The following is a 22351-nucleotide window of genomic DNA, read 5'->3' on the forward strand; positions in this document are numbered from 1 at the left end:
TGCCTTTGCAATACCACAGAAGCAATGCATGGTCAATGTACAGCAATGACACACCTGTGTGAACAGCCAGGAGACCCCCCCCCCCCCCCCCATGTTATGTTACATAGTTACATAGTTAGTACGGTCGAAAAAAGACATATGTCCATCAAGTTCAACCAGGGAATTAAGGGGTAGGGGTGTGGCGCGATATTGGGGAAGGGATGAGATTTTATATTTCTTCATAAGCATTAATCTTATTTTGTCAATTAGGAACATTCAGCACCCACCCGCTATCAAGGCAGCTGCCTATCATGTCATGCCCTACCTGCACAGGTGTGCTGGCTACTCAAATGATCCAATTAAGGAGGCCATTTAGTCAGCAGCAGCAGAAGTCCTGTGCCTGGACGCTCCAACAGCGGCCAGACACAAGCAGAAGCAGAAGCAGCAGAAGCAGCAGCAGCACCACCTTTTGTTTTTTGGCTGCAGCAGCAGCAAGGCCCACAGGGCTGGCTAGCTGGCTAGCCAGCAAGCAGGTAGCAATGAAAGTAGGAATCTTTCTTTTTAACCCTGTAAGGGGGTGGTGCACTGTACCCGAAGATACTGCCATATCGGGTCAATGCATAGGGCGACGGAAGCAAGCTTCGAAATCGGCCCCCGTTCTCAAAAATCCATTTAATATATGGTCCCCAGATAGGGGACGTATCAGATATTAAACTGATAAGAACAGATACTACACTTGATCTTAGCCAAAAGGCCGAGAAGCGATAACCGTGAAAGGGGCGGGCCCAACAAGGTGCCCTTCATGGGCACTATCACTGCTTGCTGTCAGGGAGGCTGCCAGACAATTTTCCATGCACACTCTGGGCTGGGGGGCAGTCAACCACCAGTACACACAGCAGAACCTAAACCCATACCATTATTGCTAAGCAGCAAGACAGGGGCCCATTGCACTCCCACGGGGCCTTTTTAAATGCAATCCATAACCCGGATTTGCCAGGAACCCTTCTTACTCCTCCTACTTGCATGTGACACTGGGCTTAGGATCTGCATAGGAAACACACACACAAGCACACACCTACCTTTGTTGCCTGCAGATGCCTCCTTGGCTGTCCCCAAATGGTATCAAACCAACACCCACGGGAAGCTGTAAGCATAGAGGACATGCCTGCACCCCATTGGACTTACCTGTGTGGGTTAAACCCGGGTTATTTGACAACCTATGGCGGTGATGGTTCTGCTCAGGCAGAGCAGTGCTGATGCTCCTCATAAAGCTGTCGCTGCTGTGAAGGTTCTAGGTGACATCACAAATCCCTATGGTTACATACACAACAAAGCTGGGTTGTTGTTGTTTACACTCTGCAAGGCCTGTGGAAGTGAGTGACATCATAGCACTGTAGTTCTGAGGGTTCTAGATGGATGCAACAATCTCCTGTTGCTTCTATGAAGGCCATAATAGATGACATCACCAAACAGCTCCATAGTCACATACACAGCAAAGGAGAGATGTTGTTTACACCTAGTGATGTCAGTGGTATTGAGTGACATCACAGCACAGTGCTAAGGCTCCTGGGCCTGGACACAGCAGCGGCTGCAATATCTCAACGGAGAATACGTTTATATATATGTGTGTGTGTGCGCGTATATATATATATATATATATATATATATATATATATATATATTTCTCCGCCGAAATCACTTTTAAACCCATTTCCACCTTTTTTTCCCTTCTCTTCCTCTTACTTTTTTTTCACGTTTTTTTACGTTTTTCTCCTTTTCGCCTCTTTTCTGGGCGTATTATTCTTCTTTTTCTTCTTTTTTTTCGTCTAATGCATACCCCATCAGTGCAGCAATGCTTATTCAATACCGCCAGCAGATGGAGACACTGGGGGATAATTTTCTAAGGATTTATACTGATTTTTCCTGTCTGAATTTGTCGCACAGAAAGTTGCAGGCCAAATATGTGTGACATTTCTGCGACTTTAGCTACTAGAGCATTTTTACAACATTATACATAGGTGCTGAATACATAAAAAGCGACTGTTCAGCGACAGACAAGTCGCATCGGCTGAAAGTAGGCCAGAATGTCAGTCCATGTTGGAGCAGGTTTAGATACAGTCTAAAGTATAGATCTCAAAGTCTGTGCACAGAATTTAGCAAGGGCCTCGCACCTTCTGATGCATCAGGTAGGTGCACAATAGCATAGCCTAACCCTCTGTACTTTGGTCTATATTGATGCGGGACATAGACAGCCAGCTGATGACCAATCCATTAGTGCAATGGATGGCTGGAAGCATTTGTCTTTGCCTTTGCAATACCACAGAAGCAATGCATGGTCAATGTACAGCAATGACACACCTGTGTGAACAGCCAGGAGACCCCCCCCCCCCCCCCCCATGTTATGTTACATAGTTACATAGTTAGTACGGTCGAAAAAAGACATATGTCCATCAAGTTCAACCAGGGAATTAAGGGGTAGGGGTGTGGCGCGATATTGGGGAAGGGATGAGATTTTATATTTCTTCATAAGCATTAATCTTATTTTGTCAATTAGGAACATTCAGCACCCACCCGCTATCAAGGCAGCTGCCTATCATGTCATGCCCTACCTGCACAGGTGTGCTGGCTACTCAAATGATCCAATTAAGGAGGCCATTTAGTCAGCAGCAGCAGAAGTCCTGTGCCTGGACGCTCCAACAGCGGCCAGACACAAGCAGAAGCAGAAGCAGCAGAAGCAGCAGCAGCACCACCTTTTGTTTTTTGGCTGCAGCAGCAGCAAGGCCCACAGGGCTGGCTAGCTGGCTAGCCAGCAAGCAGGTAGCAATGAAAGTAGGAATCTTTCTTTTTAACCCTGTAAGGGGGTGGTGCACTGTACCCGAAGATACTGCCATATCGGGTCAATGCATAGGGCGACGGAAGCAAGCTTCGAAATCGGCCCCCGTTCTCAAAAATCCATTTAATATATGGTCCCCAGATAGGGGACGTATCAGATATTAAACTGATAAGAACAGATACTACACTTGATCTTAGCCAAAAGGCCGAGAAGCGATAACCGTGAAAGGGGCGGGCCCAACAAGGTGCCCTTCATGGGCACTATCACTGCTTGCTGTCAGGGAGGCTGCCAGACAATTTTCCATGCACACTCTGGGCTGGGGGGCAGTCAACCACCAGTACACACAGCAGAACCTAAACCCATACCATTATTGCTAAGCAGCAAGACAGGGGCCCATTGCACTCCCACGGGGCCTTTTTAAATGCAATCCATAACCCGGATTTGCCAGGAACCCTTCTTACTCCTCCTACTTGCATGTGACACTGGGCTTAGGATCTGCATAGGAAACACACACACAAGCACACACCTACCTTTGTTGCCTGCAGATGCCTCCTTGGCTGTCCCCAAACGGTATCAAACCAACACCCACGGGAAGCTGTAAGCATAGAGGACATGCCTGCACCCCATTGGACTTACCTGTGTGGGTTAAACCCGGGTTATTTGACAACCTATGGCGGTGATGGTTCTGCTCAGGCAGAGCAGTGCTGATGCTCCTCATAAAGCTGTCGCTGCTGTGAAGGTTCTAGGTGACATCACAAATCCCTATGGTTACATACACAACAAAGCTGGGTTGTTGTTGTTTACACTCTGCAAGGCCTGTGGAAGTGAGTGACATCATAGCACTGTAGTTCTGAGGGTTCTAGATGGATGCAACAATCTCCTGTTGCTTCTATGAAGGCCATAATAGACGACATCACCAAACAGCTCCATAGTCACATACACAGCAAAGGAGAGATGTTGTTTACACCTAGTGATGTCAGTGGTATTGAGTGACATCACAGCACAGTGCTAAGGCTCCTGGGCCTGGACACAGCAGCGGCTGCAATATCTCAACGGAGAATACGTTTATATATATGTGTGTGTGTGCGCGTATATATATATATATATATATATATATATATATATATTTCTCCGCCGAAATCACGTTTAAACCCATTTCCACCTTTTTTTCCCTTCTCTTCCTCTTACTTTTTTTTCACGTTTTTTTACGTTTTTCTCCTTTTCGCCTCTTTTCTGGGCGTATTATTCTTCTTTTTCTTCTTTTTTTTCGTCTAATGCATACCCCATCAGTGCAGCAATGCTTATTCAATACCGCCAGCAGATGGAGACACTGGGGGATAATTTTCTAAGGATTTATACTGATTTTTCCTGTCTGAATTTGTCGCACAGAAAGTTGCAGGCCAAATATGTGTGACATTTCTGCGACTTTAGCTACTAGAGCATTTTTACAACATTATACATAGGTGCTGAATACATAAAAAGCGACTGTTCAGCGACAGACAAGTCGCATCGGCTGAAAGTAGGCCAGAATGTCAGTCCATGTTGGAGCAGGTTTAGATACAGTCTAAAGTATAGATCTCAAAGTCTGTGCACAGAATTTAGCAAGGGCCTCGCACCTTCTGATGCATCAGGTAGGTGCACAATAGCATAGCCTAACCCTCTGTACTTTGGTCTATATTGATGCGGGACATAGACAGCCAGCTGATGACCAATCCATTAGTGCAATGGATGGCTGGAAGCATTTGTCTTTGCCTTTGCAATACCACAGAAGCAATGCATGGTCAATGTACAGCAATGACACACCTGTGTGAACAGCCAGGAGACCCCCCCCCCCCCCCCATGTTATGTTACATAGTTACATAGTTAGTACGGTCGAAAAAAGACATATGTCCATCAAGTTCAACCAGGGAATTAAGGGGTAGGGGTGTGGCGCGATATTGGGGAAGGGATGAGATTTTATATTTCTTCATAAGCATTAATCTTATTTTGTCAATTAGGAACATTCAGCACCCACCCGCTATCAAGGCAGCTGCCTATCATGTCATGCCCTACCTGCACAGGTGTGCTGGCTACTCAAATGATCCAATTAAGGAGGCCATTTAGTCAGCAGCAGCAGAAGTCCTGTGCCTGGACGCTCCAACAGCGGCCAGACACAAGCAGAAGCAGAAGCAGCAGAAGCAGCAGCAGCACCACCTTTTGTTTTTTGGCTGCAGCAGCAGCAAGGCCCACAGGGCTGGCTAGCTGGCTAGCCAGCAAGCAGGTAGCAATGAAAGTAGGAATCTTTCTTTTTAACCCTGTAAGGGGGTGGTGCACTGTACCCGAAGATACTGCCATATCGGGTCAATGCATAGGGCGACGGAAGCAAGCTTCGAAATCGGCCCCCGTTCTCAAAAATCCATTTAATATATGGTCCCCAGATAGGGGACGTATCAGATATTAAACTGATAAGAACAGATACTACACTTGATCTTAGCCAAAAGGCCGAGAAGCGATAACCGTGAAAGGGGCGGGCCCAACAAGGTGCCCTTCATGGGCACTATCACTGCTTGCTGTCAGGGAGGCTGCCAGACAATTTTCCATGCACACTCTGGGCTGGGGGGCAGTCAACCACCAGTACACACAGCAGAACCTAAACCCATACCATTATTGCTAAGCAGCAAGACAGGGGCCCATTGCACTCCCACGGGGCCTTTTTAAATGCAATCCATAACCCGGATTTGCCAGGAACCCTTCTTACTCCTCCTACTTGCATGTGACACTGGGCTTAGGATCTGCATAGGAAACACACACACAAGCACACACCTACCTTTGTTGCCTGCAGATGCCTCCTTGGCTGTCCCCAAATGGTATCAAACCAACACCCACGGGAAGCTGTAAGCATAGAGGACATGCCTGCACCCCATTGGACTTACCTGTGTGGGTTAAACCCGGGTTATTTGACAACCTATGGCGGTGATGGTTCTGCTCAGGCAGAGCAGTGCTGATGCTCCTCATAAAGCTGTCGCTGCTGTGAAGGTTCTAGGTGACATCACAAATCCCTATGGTTACATACACAACAAAGCTGGGTTGTTGTTGTTTACACTCTGCAAGGCCTGTGGAAGTGAGTGACATCATAGCACTGTAGTTCTGAGGGTTCTAGATGGATGCAACAATCTCCTGTTGCTTCTATGAAGGCCATAATAGATGACATCACCAAACAGCTCCATAGTCACATACACAGCAAAGGAGAGATGTTGTTTACACCTAGTGATGTCAGTGGTATTGAGTGACATCACAGCACAGTGCTAAGGCTCCTGGGCCTGGACACAGCAGCGGCTGCAATATCTCAACGGAGAATACGTTTATATATATGTGTGTGTGTGCGCGTATATATATATATATATATATATATATATATATATATATATTTCTCCGCCGAAATCACTTTTAAACCCATTTCCACCTTTTTTTCCCTTCTCTTCCTCTTACTTTTTTTTCACGTTTTTTTACGTTTTTCTCCTTTTCGCCTCTTTTCTGGGCGTATTATTCTTCTTTTTCTTCTTTTTTTTCGTCTAATGCATACCCCATCAGTGCAGCAATGCTTATTCCATACCGCCAGCAGATGGAGACACTGGGGGATAATTTTCTAAGGATTTATACTGATTTTTCCTGTCTGAATTTGTCGCACAGAAAGTTGCAGGCCAAATATGTGTGACATTTCTGCGACTTTAGCTACTAGAGCATTTTTACAACATTATACATAGGTGCTGAATACATAAAAAGCGACTGTTCAGCGACAGACAAGTCGCATCGGCTGAAAGTAGGCCAGAATGTCAGTCCATGTTGGAGCAGGTTTAGATACAGTCTAAAGTATAGATCTCAAAGTCTGTGCACAGAATTTAGCAAGGGCCTCGCACCTTCTGATGCATCAGGTAGGTGCACAATAGCATAGCCTAACCCTCTGTACTTTGGTCTATATTGATGCGGGACATAGACAGCCAGCTGATGACCAATCCATTAGTGCAATGGATGGCTGGAAGCATTTGTCTTTGCCTTTGCAATACCACAGAAGCAATGCATGGTCAATGTACAGCAATGACACACCTGTGTGAACAGCCAGGAGACCCCCCCCCCCCCCCCCATGTTATGTTACATAGTTACATAGTTAGTACGGTCGAAAAAAGACATATGTCCATCAAGTTCAACCAGGGAATTAAGGGGTAGGGGTGTGGCGCGATATTGGGGAAGGGATGAGATTTTATATTTCTTCATAAGCATTAATCTTATTTTGTCAATTAGGAACATTCAGCACCCACCCGCTATCAAGGCAGCTGCCTATCATGTCATGCCCTACCTGCACAGGTGTGCTGGCTACTCAAATGATCCAATTAAGGAGGCCATTTAGTCAGCAGCAGCAGAAGTCCTGTGCCTGGACGCTCCAACAGCGGCCAGACACAAGCAGAAGCAGAAGCAGCAGAAGCAGCAGCAGCACCACCTTTTGTTTTTTGGCTGCAGCAGCAGCAAGGCCCACAGGGCTGGCTAGCTGGCTAGCCAGCAAGCAGGTAGCAATGAAAGTAGGAATCTTTCTTTTTAACCCTGTAAGGGGGTGGTGCACTGTACCCGAAGATACTGCCATATCGGGTCAATGCATAGGGCGACGGAAGCAAGCTTCGAAATCGGCCCCCGTTCTCAAAAATCCATTTAATATATGGTCCCCAGATAGGGGACGTATCAGATATTAAACTGATAAGAACAGATACTACACTTGATCTTAGCCAAAAGGCCGAGAAGCGATAACCGTGAAAGGGGCGGGCCCAACAAGGTGCCCTTCATGGGCACTATCACTGCTTGCTGTCAGGGAGGCTGCCAGACAATTTTCCATGCACACTCTGGGCTGGGGGGCAGTCAACCACCAGTACACACAGCAGAACCTAAACCCATACCATTATTGCTAAGCAGCAAGACAGGGGCCCATTGCACTCCCACGGGGCCTTTTTAAATGCAATCCATAACCCGGATTTGCCAGGAACCCTTCTTACTCCTCCTACTTGCATGTGACACTGGGCTTAGGATCTGCATAGGAAACACACACACAAGCACACACCTACCTTTGTTGCCTGCAGATGCCTCCTTGGCTGTCCCCAAACGGTATCAAACCAACACCCACGGGAAGCTGTAAGCATAGAGGACATGCCTGCACCCCATTGGACTTACCTGTGTGGGTTAAACCCGGGTTATTTGACAACCTATGGCGGTGATGGTTCTGCTCAGGCAGAGCAGTGCTGATGCTCCTCATAAAGCTGTCGCTGCTGTGAAGGTTCTAGGTGACATCACAAATCCCTATGGTTACATACACAACAAAGCTGGGTTGTTGTTGTTTACACTCTGCAAGGCCTGTGGAAGTGAGTGACATCATAGCACTGTAGTTCTGAGGGTTCTAGATGGATGCAACAATCTCCTGTTGCTTCTATGAAGGCCATAATAGACGACATCACCAAACAGCTCCATAGTCACATACACAGCAAAGGAGAGATGTTGTTTACACCTAGTGATGTCAGTGGTATTGAGTGACATCACAGCACAGTGCTAAGGCTCCTGGGCCTGGACACAGCAGCGGCTGCAATATCTCAACGGAGAATACGTTTATATATATGTGTGTGTGTGCGCGTATATATATATATATATATATATATATATATATATATATATATATATATATTTCTCCGCCGAAATCACTTTTAAACCCATTTCCACCTTTTTTTCCCTTCTCTTCCTCTTACTTTTTTTTCACGTTTTTTTACGTTTTTCTCCTTTTCGCCTCTTTTCTGGGCGTATTATTCTTCTTTTTCTTCTTTTTTTTCGTCTAATGCATACCCCATCAGTGCAGCAATGCTTATTCAATACCGCCAGCAGATGGAGACACTGGGGGATAATTTTCTAAGGATTTATACTGATTTTTCCTGTCTGAATTTGTCGCACAGAAAGTTGCAGGCCAAATATGTGTGACATTTCTGCGACTTTAGCTTCTAGAGCATTTTTACAACATTATACATAGGTGCTGAATACATAAAAAGCGACTGTTCAGCGACAGACAAGTCGCATCGGCTGAAAGTAGGCCAGAATGTCAGTCCATGTTGGAGCAGGTTTAGATACAGTCTAAAGTATAGATCTCAAAGTCTGTGCACAGAATTTAGCAAGGGCCTCGCACCTTCTGATGCATCAGGTAGGTGCACAATAGCATAGCCTAACCCTCTGTACTTTGGTCTATATTGATGCGGGACATAGACAGCCAGCTGATGACCAATCCATTAGTGCAATGGATGGCTGGAAGCATTTGTCTTTGCCTTTGCAATACCACAGAAGCAATGCATGGTCAATGTACAGCAATGACACACCTGTGTGAACAGCCAGGAGACCCCCCCCCCCCCCCATGTTATGTTACATAGTTACATAGTTAGTACGGTCGAAAAAAGACATATGTCCATCAAGTTCAACCAGGGAATTAAGGGGTAGGGGTGTGGCGCGATATTGGGGAAGGGATGAGATTTTATATTTCTTCATAAGCATTAATCTTATTTTGTCAATTAGGAACATTCAGCACCCACCCGCTATCAAGGCAGCTGCCTATCATGTCATGCCCTACCTGCACAGGTGTGCTGACTACTCAAATGATCCAATTAAGGAGGCCATTTAGTCAGCAGCAGCAGAAGTCCTGTGCCTGGACGCTCCAACAGCGGCCAGACACAAGCAGAAGCAGAAGCAGCAGAAGCAGCAGCAGCACCACCTTTTGTTTTTTGGCTGCAGCAGCAGCAAGGCCCACAGGGCTGGCTAGCTGGCTAGCCAGCAAGCAGGTAGCAATGAAAGTAGGAATCTTTCTTTTTAACCCTGTAAGGGGGTGGTGCACTGTACCCGAAGATACTGCCATATCGGGTCAATGCATAGGGCGACGGAAGCAAGCTTCGAAATCGGCCCCCGTTCTCAAAAATCCATTTAATATATGGTCCCCAGATAGGGGACGTATCAGATATTAAACTGATAAGAACAGATACTACACTTGATCTTAGCCAAAAGGCCGAGAAGCGATAACCGTGAAAGGGGCGGGCCCAACAAGGTGCCCTTCATGGGCACTATCACTGCTTGCTGTCAGGGAGGCTGCCAGACAATTTTCCATGCACACTCTGGGCTGGGGGGCAGTCAACCACCAGTACACACAGCAGAACCTAAACCCATACCATTATTGCTAAGCAGCAAGACAGGGGCCCATTGCACTCCCACGGGGCCTTTTTAAATGCAATCCATAACCCGGATTTGCCAGGAACCCTTCTTACTCCTCCTACTTGCATGTGACACTGGGCTTAGGATCTGCATAGGAAACACACACACAAGCACACACCTACCTTTGTTGCCTGCAGATGCCTCCTTGGCTGTCCCCAAACGGTATCAAACCAACACCCACGGGAAGCTGTAAGCATAGAGGACATGCCTGCACCCCATTGGACTTACCTGTGTGGGTTAAACCCGGGTTATTTGACAACCTATGGCGGTGATGGTTCTGCTCAGGCAGAGCAGTGCTGATGCTCCTCATAAAGCTGTCGCTGCTGTGAAGGTTCTAGGTGACATCACAAATCCCTATGGTTACATACACAACAAAGCTGGGTTGTTGTTGTTTACACTCTGCAAGGCCTGTGGAAGTGAGTGACATCATAGCACTGTAGTTCTGAGGGTTCTAGATGGATGCAACAATCTCCTGTTGCTTCTATGAAGGCCATAATAGACGACATCACCAAACAGCTCCATAGTCACATACACAGCAAAGGAGAGATGTTGTTTACACGTAGTGATGTCAGTGGTATTGAGTGACATCACAGCACAGTGCTAAGGCTCCTGGGCCTGGACACAGCAGCGGCTGCAATATCTCAACGGAGAATACGTTTATATATATGTGTGTGTGTGCGCGTATATATATATATATATATATATATATATATATATTTCTCCGCCGAAATCACTTTTAAACCCATTTCCACCTTTTTTTCCCTTCTCTTCCTCTTACTTTTTTTTCACGTTTTTTTACGTTTTTCTCCTTTTCGCCTCTTTTCTGGGCGTATTATTCTTCTTTTTCTTCTTTTTTTTCGTCTAATGCATACCCCATCAGTGCAGCAATGCTTATTCAATACCGCCAGCAGATGGAGACACTGGGGGATAATTTTCTAAGGATTTATACTGATTTTTCCTGTCTGAATTTGTCGCACAGAAAGTTGCAGGCCAAATATGTGTGACATTTCTGCGACTTTAGCTTCTAGAGCATTTTTACAACATTATACATAGGTGCTGAATACATAAAAAGCGACTGTTCAGCGACAGACAAGTCGCATCGGCTGAAAGTAGGCCAGAATGTCAGTCCATGTTGGAGCAGGTTTAGATACAGTCTAAAGTATAGATCTCAAAGTCTGTGCACAGAATTTAGCAAGGGCCTCGCACCTTCTGATGCATCAGGTAGGTGCACAATAGCATAGCCTAACCCTCTGTACTTTGGTCTATATTGATGCGGGACATAGACAGCCAGCTGATGACCAATCCATTAGTGCAATGGATGGCTGGAAGCATTTGTCTTTGCCTTTGCAATACCACAGAAGCAATGCATGGTCAATGTACAGCAATGACACACCTGTGTGAACAGCCAGGAGACCCCCCCCCCCCCCATGTTATGTTACATAGTTACATAGTTAGTACGGTCGAAAAAAGACATATGTCCATCAAGTTCAACCAGGGAATTAAGGGGTAGGGGTGTGGCGCGATATTGGGGAAGGGATGAGATTTTATATTTCTTCATAAGCATTAATCTTATTTTGTCAATTAGGAACATTCAGCACCCACCCGCTATCAAGGCAGCTGCCTATCATGTCATGCCCTACCTGCACAGGTGTGCTGGCTACTCAAATGATCCAATTAAGGAGGCCATTTAGTCAGCAGCAGCAGAAGTCCTGTGCCTGGACGCTCCAACAGCGGCCAGACACAAGCAGAAGCAGAAGCAGCAGAAGCAGCAGCAGCACCACCTTTTGTTTTTTGGCTGCAGCAGCAGCAAGGCCCACAGGGCTGGCTAGCTGGCTAGCCAGCAAGCAGGTAGCAATGAAAGTAGGAATCTTTCTTTTTAACCCTGTAAGGGGGTGGTGCACTGTACCCGAAGATACTGCCATATCGGGTCAATGCATAGGGCGACGGAAGCAAGCTTCGAAATCGGCCCCCGTTCTCAAAAATCCATTTAATATATGGTCCCCAGATAGGGGACGTATCAGATATTAAACTGATAAGAACAGATACTACACTTGATCTTAGCCAAAAGGCCGAGAAGCGATAACCGTGAAAGGGGCGGGCCCAACAAGGTGCCCTTCATGGGCACTATCACTGCTTGCTGTCAGGGAGGCTGCCAGACAATTTTCCATGCACACTCTGGGCTGGGGGGCAGTCAACCACCAGTACACACAGCAGAACCTAAACCCATACCATTATTGCTAAGCAGCAAGACAGGGGCCCATTGCACTCCCACGGGGCCTTTTTAAATGCAATCCATAACCCGGATTTGCCAGGAACCCTTCTTACTCCTCCTACTTGCATGTGACACTGGGCTTAGGATCTGCATAGGAAACACACACACAAGCACACACCTACCTTTGTTGCCTGCAGATGCCTCCTTGGCTGTCCCCAAATGGTATCAAACCAACACCCACGGGAAGCTGTAAGCATAGAGGACATGCCTGCACCCCATTGGACTTACCTGTGTGGGTTAAACCCGGGTTATTTGACAACCTATGGCGGTGATGGTTCTGCTCAGGCAGAGCAGTGCTGATGCTCCTCATAAAGCTGTCGCTGCTGTGAAGGTTCTAGGTGACATCACAAATCCCTATGGTTACATACACAACAAAGCTGGGTTGTTGTTGTTTACACTCTGCAAGGCCTGTGGAAGTGAGTGACATCATAGCACTGTAGTTCTGAGGGTTCTAGATGGATGCAACAATCTCCTGTTGCTTCTATGAAGGCCATAATAGATGACATCACCAAACAGCTCCATAGTCACATACACAGCAAAGGAGAGATGTTGTTTACACCTAGTGATGTCAGTGGTATTGAGTGACATCACAGCACAGTGCTAAGGCTCCTGGGCCTGGACACAGCAGCGGCTGCAATATCTCAACGGAGAATACGTTTATATATATGTGTGTGTGTGCGCGTATATATATATATATATATATATATATATATATATTTCTCCGCCGAAATCACTTTTAAACCCATTTCCACCTTTTTTTCCCTTCTCTTCCTCTTACTTTTTTTTCACGTTTTTTTACGTTTTTCTCCTTTTCGCCTCTTTTCTGGGCGTATTATTCTTCTTTTTCTTCTTTTTTTTCGTCTAATGCATACCCCATCAGTGCAGCAATGCTTATTCAATACCGCCAGCAGATGGAGACACTGGGGGATAATTTTCTAAGGATTTATACAGATTTTTCCTGTCTGAATTTGTCGCACAGAAAGTTGCAGGCCAAATATGTGTGACATTTCTGCGACTTTAGCTTCTAGAGCATTTTTACAACATTATACATAGGTGCTGAATACATAAAAAGCGACTGTTCAGCGACAGACAAGTCGCATCGGCTGAAAGTAGGCCAGAATGTCAGTCCATGTTGGAGCAGGTTTAGATACAGTCTAAAGTATAGATCTCAAAGTCTGTGCACAGAATTTAGCAAGGGCCTCGCACCTTCTGATGCATCAGGTAGGTGCACAATAGCATAGCCTAACCCTCTGTACTTTGGTCTATATTGATGCGGGACATAGACAGCCAGCTGATGACCAATCCATTAGTGCAATGGATGGCTGGAAGCATTTGTCTTTGCCTTTGCAATACCACAGAAGCAATGCATGGTCAATGTACAGCAATGACACACCTGTGTGAACAGCCAGGAGACCCCCCCCCCCCCCCCATGTTATGTTACATAGTTACATAGTTAGTACGGTCGAAAAAAGACATATGTCCATCAAGTTCAACCAGGGAATTAAGGGGTAGGGGTGTGGCGCGATATTGGGGAAGGGATGAGATTTTATATTTCTTCATAAGCATTAATCTTATTTTGTCAATTAGGAACATTCAGCACCCATCCGCTATCAAGGCAGCTGCCTATCATGTCATGCCCTACCTGCACAGGTGTGCTGGCTACTCAAATGATCCAATTAAGGAGGCCATTTAGTCAGCAGCAGCAGAAGTCCTGTGCCTGGACGCTCCAACAGCGGCCAGACACAAGCAGAAGCAGAAGCAGCAGAAGCAGCAGCAGCACCACCTTTTGTTTTTTGGCTGCAGCAGCAGCAAGGCCCACAGGGCTGGCTAGCTGGCTAGCCAGCAAGCAGGTAGCAATGAAAGTAGGAATCTTTCTTTTTAACCCTGTAAGGGGGTGGTGCACTGTACCCGAAGATACTGCCATATCGGGTCAATGCATAGGGCGACGGAAGCAAGCTTCGAAATCGGCCCCCGTTCTCAAAAATCCATTTAATATATGGTCCCCAGATAGGGGACGTATCAGATATTAAACTGATAAGAACAGATACTACACTTGATCTTAGCCAAAAGGCCGAGAAGCGATAACCGTGAAAGGGGCGGGCCCAACAAGGTGCCCTTCATGGGCACTATCACTGCTTGCTGTCAGGGAGGCTGCCAGACAATTTTCCATGCACACTCTGGGCTGGGGGGCAGTCAACCACCAGTACACACAGCAGAACCTAAACCCATACCATTATTGCTAAGCAGCAAGACAGGGGCCCATTGCACTCCCACGGGGCCTTTTTAAATGCAATCCATAACCCGGATTTGCCAGGAACCCTTCTTACTCCTCCTACTTGCATGTGACACTGGGCTTAGGATCTGCATAGGAAACACACACACAAGCACACACCTACCTTTGTTGCCTGCAGATGCCTCCTTGGCTGTCCCCAAACGGTATCAAACCAACACCCACGGGAAGCTGTAAGCATAGAGGACATGCCTGCACCCCATTGGACTTACCTGTGTGGGTTAAACCCGGGTTATTTGACAACCTATGGCGGTGATGGTTCTGCTCAGGCAGAGCAGTGCTGATGCTCCTCATAAAGCTGTCGCTGCTGTGAAGGTTCTAGGTGACATCACAAATCCCTATGGTTACATACACAACAAAGCTGGGTTGTTGTTGTTTACACTCTGCAAGGCCTGTGGAAGTGAGTGACATCATAGCACTGTAGTTCTGAGGGTTCTAGATGGATGCAACAATCTCCTGTTGCTTCTATGAAGGCCATAATAGACGACATCACCAAACAGCTCCATAGTCACATACACAGCAAAGGAGAGATGTTGTTTACACCTAGTGATGTCAGTGGTATTGAGTGACATCACAGCACAGTGCTAAGGCTCCTGGGCCTGGACACAGCAGCGGCTGCAATATCTCAACGGAGAATACGTTTATATATATGTGTGTGTGTGCGCATATATATATATATATATATATATATATATATATATATATATATTTCTCCGCCGAAATCACTTTTAAACCCATTTCCACCTTTTTTTCCCTTCTCTTCCTCTTACTTTTTTTTCACGTTTTTTTACGTTTTTCTCCTTTTCGCCTCTTTTCTGGGCGTATTATTCTTCTTTTTCTTCTTTTTTTTCGTCTAATGCATACCCCATCAGTGCAGCAATGCTTATTCAATACCGCCAGCAGATGGAGACACTGGGGGATAATTTTCTAAGGATTTATACTGATTTTTCCTGTCTGAATTTGTCGCACAGAAAGTTGCAGGCCAAATATGTGTGACATTTCTGCGACTTTAGCTACTAGAGCATTTTTACAACATTATACATAGGTGCTGAATACATAAAAAGCGACTGTTCAGCGACAGACAAGTCGCATCGGCTGAAAGTAGGCCAGAATGTCAGTCCATGTTGGAGCAGGTTTAGATACAGTCTAAAGTATAGATCTCAAAGTCTGTGCACAGAATTTAGCAAGGGCCTCGCACCTTCTGATGCATCAGGTAGGTGCACAATAGCATAGCCTAACCCTCTGTACTTTGGTCTATATTGATGCGGGACATAGACAGCCAGCTGATGACCAATCCATTAGTGCAATGGATGGCTGGAAGCATTTGTCTTTGCCTTTGCAATACCACAGAAGCAATGCATGGTCAATGTACAGCAATGACACACCTGTGTGAACAGCCAGGAGACCCCCCCCCCCCCCATGTTATGTTACATAGTTACATAGTTAGTACGGTCGAAAAAAGACATATGTCCATCAAGTTCAACCAGGGAATTAAGGGGTAGGGGTGTGGCGCGATATTGGGGAAGGGATGAGATTTTATATTTCTTCATAAGCATTAATCTTATTTTGTCAATTAGGAACATTCAGCACCCACCCGCTATCAAGGCAGCTGCCTATCATGTCATGCCCTACCTGCACAGGTGTGCTGGCTACTCAAATGATCCAATTAAGGAGGCCATTTAGTCAGCAGCAGCAGAAGTCCTGTGCCTGGACGCTCCAACAGCGGCCAGACACAAGCAGAAGCAGAAGCAGCAGAAGCAGCAGCAGCACCACCTTTTGTTTTTTGGCTGCAGCAGCAGCAAGGCCCACAGGGCTGGCTAGCTGGCTAGCCAGCAAGCAGGTAGCAATGAAAGTAGGAATCTTTCTTTTTAACCCTGTAAGGGGGTGGTGCACTGTACCCGAAGATACTGCCATATCGGGTCAATGCATAGGGCGACGGAAGCAAGCTTCGAAATCGGCCCCCGTTCTCAAAAATCCATTTAATATATGGTCCCCAGATAGGGGACGTATCAGATATTAAACTGATAAGAACAGATACTACACTTGATCTTAGCCAAAAGGCCGAGAAGCGATAACCGTGAAAGGGGCGGGCCCAACAAGGTGCCCTTCATGGGCACTATCACTGCTTGCTGTCAGGGAGGCTGCCAGACAATTTTCCATGCACACTCTGGGCTGGGGGGCAGTCAACCACCAGTACACACAGCAGAACCTAAACCCATACCATTATTGCTAAGCAGCAAGACAGGGGCCCATTGCACTCCCACGGGGCCTTTTTAAATGCAATCCATAACCCGGATTTGCCAGGAACCCTTCTTACTCCTCCTACTTGCATGTGACACTGGGCTTAGGATCTGCATAGGAAACACACACACAAGCACACACCTACCTTTGTTGCCTGCAGATGCCTCCTTGGCTGTCCCCAAACGGTATCAAACCAACACCCACGGGAAGCTGTAAGCATAGAGGACATGCCTGCACCCCATTGGACTTACCTGTGTGGGTTAAACCCGGGTTATTTGACAACCTATGGCGGTGATGGTTCTGCTCAGGCAGAGCAGTGCTGATGCTCCTCATAAAGCTGTCGCTGCTGTGAAGGTTCTAGGTGACATCACAAATCCCTATGGTTACATACACAACAAAGCTGGGTTGTTGTTGTTTACACTCTGCAAGGCCTGTGGAAGTGAGTGACATCATAGCACTGTAGTTCTGAGGGTTCTAGATGGATGCAACAATCTCCTGTTGCTTCTATGAAGGCCATAATAGACGACATCACCAAACAGCTCCATAGTCACATACACAGCAAAGGAGAGATGTTGTTTATACGTAGTGATGTCAGTGGTATTGAGTGACATCACAGCACAGTGCTAAGGCTCCTGGGCCTGGACACAGCAGCGGCTGCAATATCTCAACGGAGAATACGTTTATATATATGTGTGTGTGTGCGCGTATATATATATATATATATATATATATATATATATATATATTTCTCCGCCGAAATCACTTTTAAACCCATTTCCACCTTTTTTTCCCTTCTCTTCCTCTTACTTTTTTTCACGTTTTTTTACGTTTTTCTCCTTTTCGCCTCTTTTCTGGGCGTATTATTCTTCTTTTTCTTCTTTTTTTTCGTCTAATGCATACCCCATCAGTGCAGCAATGCTTATTCAATACCGCCAGCAGATGGAGACACTGGGGGATAATTTTCTAAGGATTTATACTGATTTTTCCTGTCTGAATTTGTCGCACAGAAAGTTGCAGGCCAAATATGTGTGACATTTCTGCGACTTTAGCTTCTAGAGCATTTTTACAACATTATACATAGGTGCTGAATACATAAAAAGCGACTGTTCAGCGACAGACAAGTCGCATCGGCTGAAAGTAGGCCAGAATGTCAGTCCATGTTGGAGCAGGTTTAGATACAGTCTAAAGTATAGATCTCAAAGTCTGTGCACAGAATTTAGCAAGGGCCTCGCACCTTCTGATGCATCAGGTAGGTGCACAATAGCATAGCCTAACCCTCTGTACTTTGGTCTATATTGATGCGGGACATAGACAGCCAGCTGATGACCAATCCATTAGTGCAATGGATGGCTGGAAGCATTTGTCTTTGCCTTTGCAATACCACAGAAGCAATGCATGGTCAATGTACAGCAATGACACACCTGTGTGAACAGCCAGGAGACCCCCCCCCCCCCCCCATGTTATGTTACATAGTTACATAGTTAGTACGGTCGAAAAAAGACATATGTCCATCAAGTTCAACCAGGGAATTAAGGGGTAGGGGTGTGGCGCGATATTGGGGAAGGGATGAGATTTTATATTTCTTCATAAGCATTAATCTTATTTTGTCAATTAGGAACATTCAGCACCCACCCGCTATCAAGGCAGCTGCCTATCATGTCATGCCCCTACCTGCACAGGTGTGCTGGCTACTCAAATGATCCAATTAAGGAGGCCATTTAGTCAGCAGCAGCAGAAGTCCTGTGCCTGGACGCTCCAACAGCGGCCAGACACAAGCAGAAGCAGAAGCAGCAGAAGCAGCAGCAGCACCACCTTTTGTTTTTTGGCTGCAGCAGCAGCAAGGCCCACAGGGCTGGCTAGCTGGCTAGCCAGCAAGCAGGTAGCAATGAAAGTAGGAATCTTTCTTTTTAACCCTGTAAGGGGGTGGTGCACTGTACCCGAAGATACTGCCATATCGGGTCAATGCATAGGGCGACGGAAGCAAGCTTCGAAATCGGCCCCCGTTCTCAAAAATCCATTTAATATATGGTCCCCAGATAGGGGACGTATCAGATATTAAACTGATAAGAACAGATACTACACTTGATCTTAGCCAAAAGGCCGAGAAGCGATAACCGTGAAAGGGGCGGGCCCAACAAGGTGCCCTTCATGGGCACTATCACTGCTTGCTGTCAGGGAGGCTGCCAGACAATTTTCCATGCACACTCTGGGCTGGGGGGCAGTCAACCACCAGTACACACAGCAGAACCTAAACCCATACCATTATTGCTAAGCAGCAAGACAGGGGCCCATTGCACTCCCACGGGGCCTTTTTAAATGCAATCCATAACCCGGATTTGCCAGGAACCCTTCTTACTCCTCCTACTTGCATGTGACACTGGGCTTAGGATCTGCATAGAAACACACACACAAGCACACACCTACCTTTGTTGCCTGCAGATGCCTCCTTGGCTGTCCCCAAATGGTATCAAACCAACACCCACGGGAAGCTGTAAGCATAGAGGACATGCGCTGCACCCCATTGGACTTACCTGTGTGGGTTAAACCCGGGTTATTTGACAACCTATGGCGGTGATGGTTCTGCTCAGGCAGAGCAGTGCTGATGCTCCCTCATAAAGCTGTCGCTGCTGTGAAGGTTCTAGGTGACATCACAAATCCCTATGGTTACATACACAACAAAGCTGGGTTGTTGTTGTTTACACTCTGCAAGGCCTGTGGAAGTGAGTGACATCATAGCACTGTAGTTCTGAGGGTTCTAGATGGATGCAACAATCTCCTGTTGCTTCTATGAAGGCCATAATAGATGACATCACCAACAGCTCCATAGTCACATACACAGCAAAGGAGAGATGTTGTTTACACCTAGTGATGTCAGTGGTAATTGAGTGACATCACAGCACAGTGCTAAGGCTCCTGGGCCTGGACACAGCAGCGGCTGCAATATCTCAACGGAGAATACGTTTATATATATGTGTGTGTGTGCGCGTATATATATATATATATATATATATATATATTTCTCCGCCGAAATCACTTTTAAACCCATTTCCACCTTTTTTTCCCTTCTCTTCCTCTTACTTTTTTTTCACGTTTTTTTACGTTTTTCTCCTTTTCCTCTTTTCTGGGCGTATTATTCTTCTTTTTCTTCTTTTTTTTCGTCTAATGCATACCCCATCAGTGCAGCAATGCTTATTCAATACCGCCAGCAGATGGAGACACTGGGGGATAATTTTCTAAGGATTTATACTGATTTTTCCTGTCTGAATTTGTCGCACAGAAAGTTGCAGGCCAAATATGTGTGACATTTCTGCGACTTTAGCTTCTAGAGCATTTTTACAACATTATACATAGGTGCTGAATACATAAAAAGCGACTGTTCAGCGACAGACAAGTCGCATCGGCTGAAAGTAGGCCAGAATGTCAGTCCATGTTGGAGCAGGTTTAGATACAGTCTAAAGTATAGATCTCAAAGTCTGTGCACAGAATTTAGCAAGGGCCTCGCACCTTCTGATGCATCAGGTAGGTGCACAATAGCATAGCCTAACCCTCTGTACTTTGGTCTATATTGATGCGGGACATAGACAGCCAGCTGATGACCAATCCATTAGTGCAATGGATGGCTGGAAGCATTTGTCTTTGCCTTTGCAATACCACAGAAGCAATGCATGGTCAATGTACAGCAATGACACACCTGTGTGAACAGCCAGGAGACCCCCCCCCCCCCATGTTATGTTACATAGTTACATAGTTAGTACGGTCGAAAAAAGACATATGTCCATCAAGTTCAACCAGGGAATTAAGGGGTAGGGGTGTGGCGCGATATTGGGGAAGGGATGAGATTTTATATTTCTTCATAAGCATTAATCTTATTTTGTCAATTAGGAACATTCAGCACCCACCCGCTATCAAGGCAGCTGCCTATCATGTCATGCCCTACCTGCACAGGTGTGCTGGCTACTCAAATGATCCAATTAAGGAGGCCATTTAGTCAGCAGCAGCAGAAGTCCTGTGCCTGGACGCTCCAACAGCGGCCAGACACAAGCAGAAGCAGAAGCAGCAGAAGCAGCAGCAGCACCACCTTTTGTTTTTTGGCTGCAGCAGCAGCAAGGCCCACAGGGCTGGCTAGCTGGCTAGCCAGCAAGCAGGTAGCAATGAAAGTAGGAATCTTTCTTTTTAACCCTGTAAGGGGGTGGTGCACTGTACCCGAAGATACTGCCATATCGGGTCAATGCATAGGGCGACGGAAGCAAGCTTCGAAATCGGCCCCCGTTCTCAAAAATCCATTTAATATATGGTCCCCAGATAGGGGACGTATCAGATATTAAACTGATAAGAACAGATACTACACTTGATCTTAGCCAAAAGGCCGAGAAGCGATAACCGTGAAAGGGGCGGGCCCAACAAGGTGCCCTTCATGGGCACTATCACTGCTTGCTGTCAGGGAGGCTGCCAGACAATTTTCCATGCACACTCTGGGCTGGGGGGCAGTCAACCACCAGTACACACAGCAGAACCTAAACCCATACCATTATTGCTAAGCAGCAAGACAGGGGCCCATTGCACTCCCACGGGGCCTTTTTAAATGCAATCCATAACCCGGATTTGCCAGGAACCCTTCTTACTCCTCCTACTTGCATGTGACACTGGGCTTAGGATCTGCATAGGAAACACACACACAAGCACACACCTACCTTTGTTGCCTGCAGATGCCTCCTTGGCTGTCCCCAAACGGTATCAAACCAACACCCACGGGAAGCTGTAAGCATAGAGGACATGCCTGCACCCCATTGGACTTACCTGTGTGGGTTAAACCCGGGTTATTTGACAACCTATGGCGGTGATGGTTCTGCTCAGGCAGAGCAGTGCTGATGCTCCTCATAAAGCTGTCGCTGCTGTGAAGGTTCTAGGTGACATCACAAATCCCTATGGTTACATACACAACAAAGCTGGGTTGTTGTTGTTTACACTCTGCAAGGCCTGTGGAAGTGAGTGACATCATAGCACTGTAGTTCTGAGGGTTCTAGATGGATGCAACAATCTCCTGTTGCTTCTATGAAGGCCATAATAGACGACATCACCAAACAGCTCCATAGTCACATACACAGCAAAGGAGAGATGTTGTTTACACCTAGTGATGTCAGTGGTATTGAGTGACATCACAGCACAGTGCTAAGGCTCCTGGGCCTGGACACAGCAGCGGCTGCAATATCTCAACGGAGAATACGTTTATATATATGTGTGTGTGTGCGCGTATATATATATATATATATATATATATATATATATATATATATATTTCTCCGCCGAAATCACTTTTAAACCCATTTCCACCTTTTTTTCCCTTCTCTTCCTCTTACTTTTTTTTCACGTTTTTTTACGTTTTTCTCCTTTTCGCCTCTTTTCTGGGCGTATTATTCTTCTTTTTCTTCTTTTTTTTCGTCTAATGCATACCCCATCAGTGCAGCAATGCTTATTCAATACC

At 46.2% G+C, this 22351-nt stretch overlaps 10 non-coding genes across 10 annotated transcripts; all 10 read right to left on the reverse strand.

Moving 5' to 3' along the window:
* Positions 1–554: 554 nt before the first annotated feature.
* Positions 555–745, reverse strand: LOC130330345 (U2 spliceosomal RNA). Its single transcript, XR_008873515.1, has one exon. It is a non-coding gene; the product is annotated as a U2 spliceosomal RNA (small nuclear RNA).
* Positions 746–2838: 2093 nt separating this feature from the next.
* Positions 2839–3029, reverse strand: LOC130330346 (U2 spliceosomal RNA). Its single transcript, XR_008873516.1, has one exon. It is a non-coding gene; the product is annotated as a U2 spliceosomal RNA (small nuclear RNA).
* A 2085-nt stretch (positions 3030–5114) lies between these two features.
* Positions 5115–5305, reverse strand: LOC130330347 (U2 spliceosomal RNA). The gene has a single exon (XR_008873517.1). It is a non-coding gene; the product is annotated as a U2 spliceosomal RNA (small nuclear RNA).
* Positions 5306–7395: 2090 nt separating this feature from the next.
* LOC130330348 (U2 spliceosomal RNA) lies at positions 7396–7586 on the reverse strand. Its single transcript, XR_008873518.1, has one exon. It is a non-coding gene; the product is annotated as a U2 spliceosomal RNA (small nuclear RNA).
* Positions 7587–9684: 2098 nt separating this feature from the next.
* LOC130330349 (U2 spliceosomal RNA) lies at positions 9685–9875 on the reverse strand. The gene has a single exon (XR_008873519.1). It is a non-coding gene; the product is annotated as a U2 spliceosomal RNA (small nuclear RNA).
* A 2081-nt stretch (positions 9876–11956) lies between these two features.
* On the reverse strand, positions 11957–12147 carry LOC130330350 (U2 spliceosomal RNA). Its single transcript, XR_008873520.1, has one exon. It is a non-coding gene; the product is annotated as a U2 spliceosomal RNA (small nuclear RNA).
* A 2083-nt stretch (positions 12148–14230) lies between these two features.
* LOC130330352 (U2 spliceosomal RNA) lies at positions 14231–14421 on the reverse strand. The gene has a single exon (XR_008873521.1). It is a non-coding gene; the product is annotated as a U2 spliceosomal RNA (small nuclear RNA).
* Positions 14422–16510: 2089 nt separating this feature from the next.
* LOC130330353 (U2 spliceosomal RNA) lies at positions 16511–16701 on the reverse strand. Its single transcript, XR_008873522.1, has one exon. It is a non-coding gene; the product is annotated as a U2 spliceosomal RNA (small nuclear RNA).
* A 2089-nt stretch (positions 16702–18790) lies between these two features.
* LOC130330355 (U2 spliceosomal RNA) lies at positions 18791–18981 on the reverse strand. The gene has a single exon (XR_008873524.1). It is a non-coding gene; the product is annotated as a U2 spliceosomal RNA (small nuclear RNA).
* Positions 18982–21056: 2075 nt separating this feature from the next.
* Positions 21057–21247, reverse strand: LOC130330356 (U2 spliceosomal RNA). Its single transcript, XR_008873525.1, has one exon. It is a non-coding gene; the product is annotated as a U2 spliceosomal RNA (small nuclear RNA).
* Positions 21248–22351: the final 1104 nt, after the last annotated feature.

This window comes from Hyla sarda, unplaced genomic scaffold, assembly GCF_029499605.1.
Source record: "Hyla sarda isolate aHylSar1 unplaced genomic scaffold, aHylSar1.hap1 scaffold_335, whole genome shotgun sequence".
Lineage (NCBI taxonomy): Eukaryota > Metazoa > Chordata > Amphibia > Anura > Hylidae > Hyla > Hyla sarda.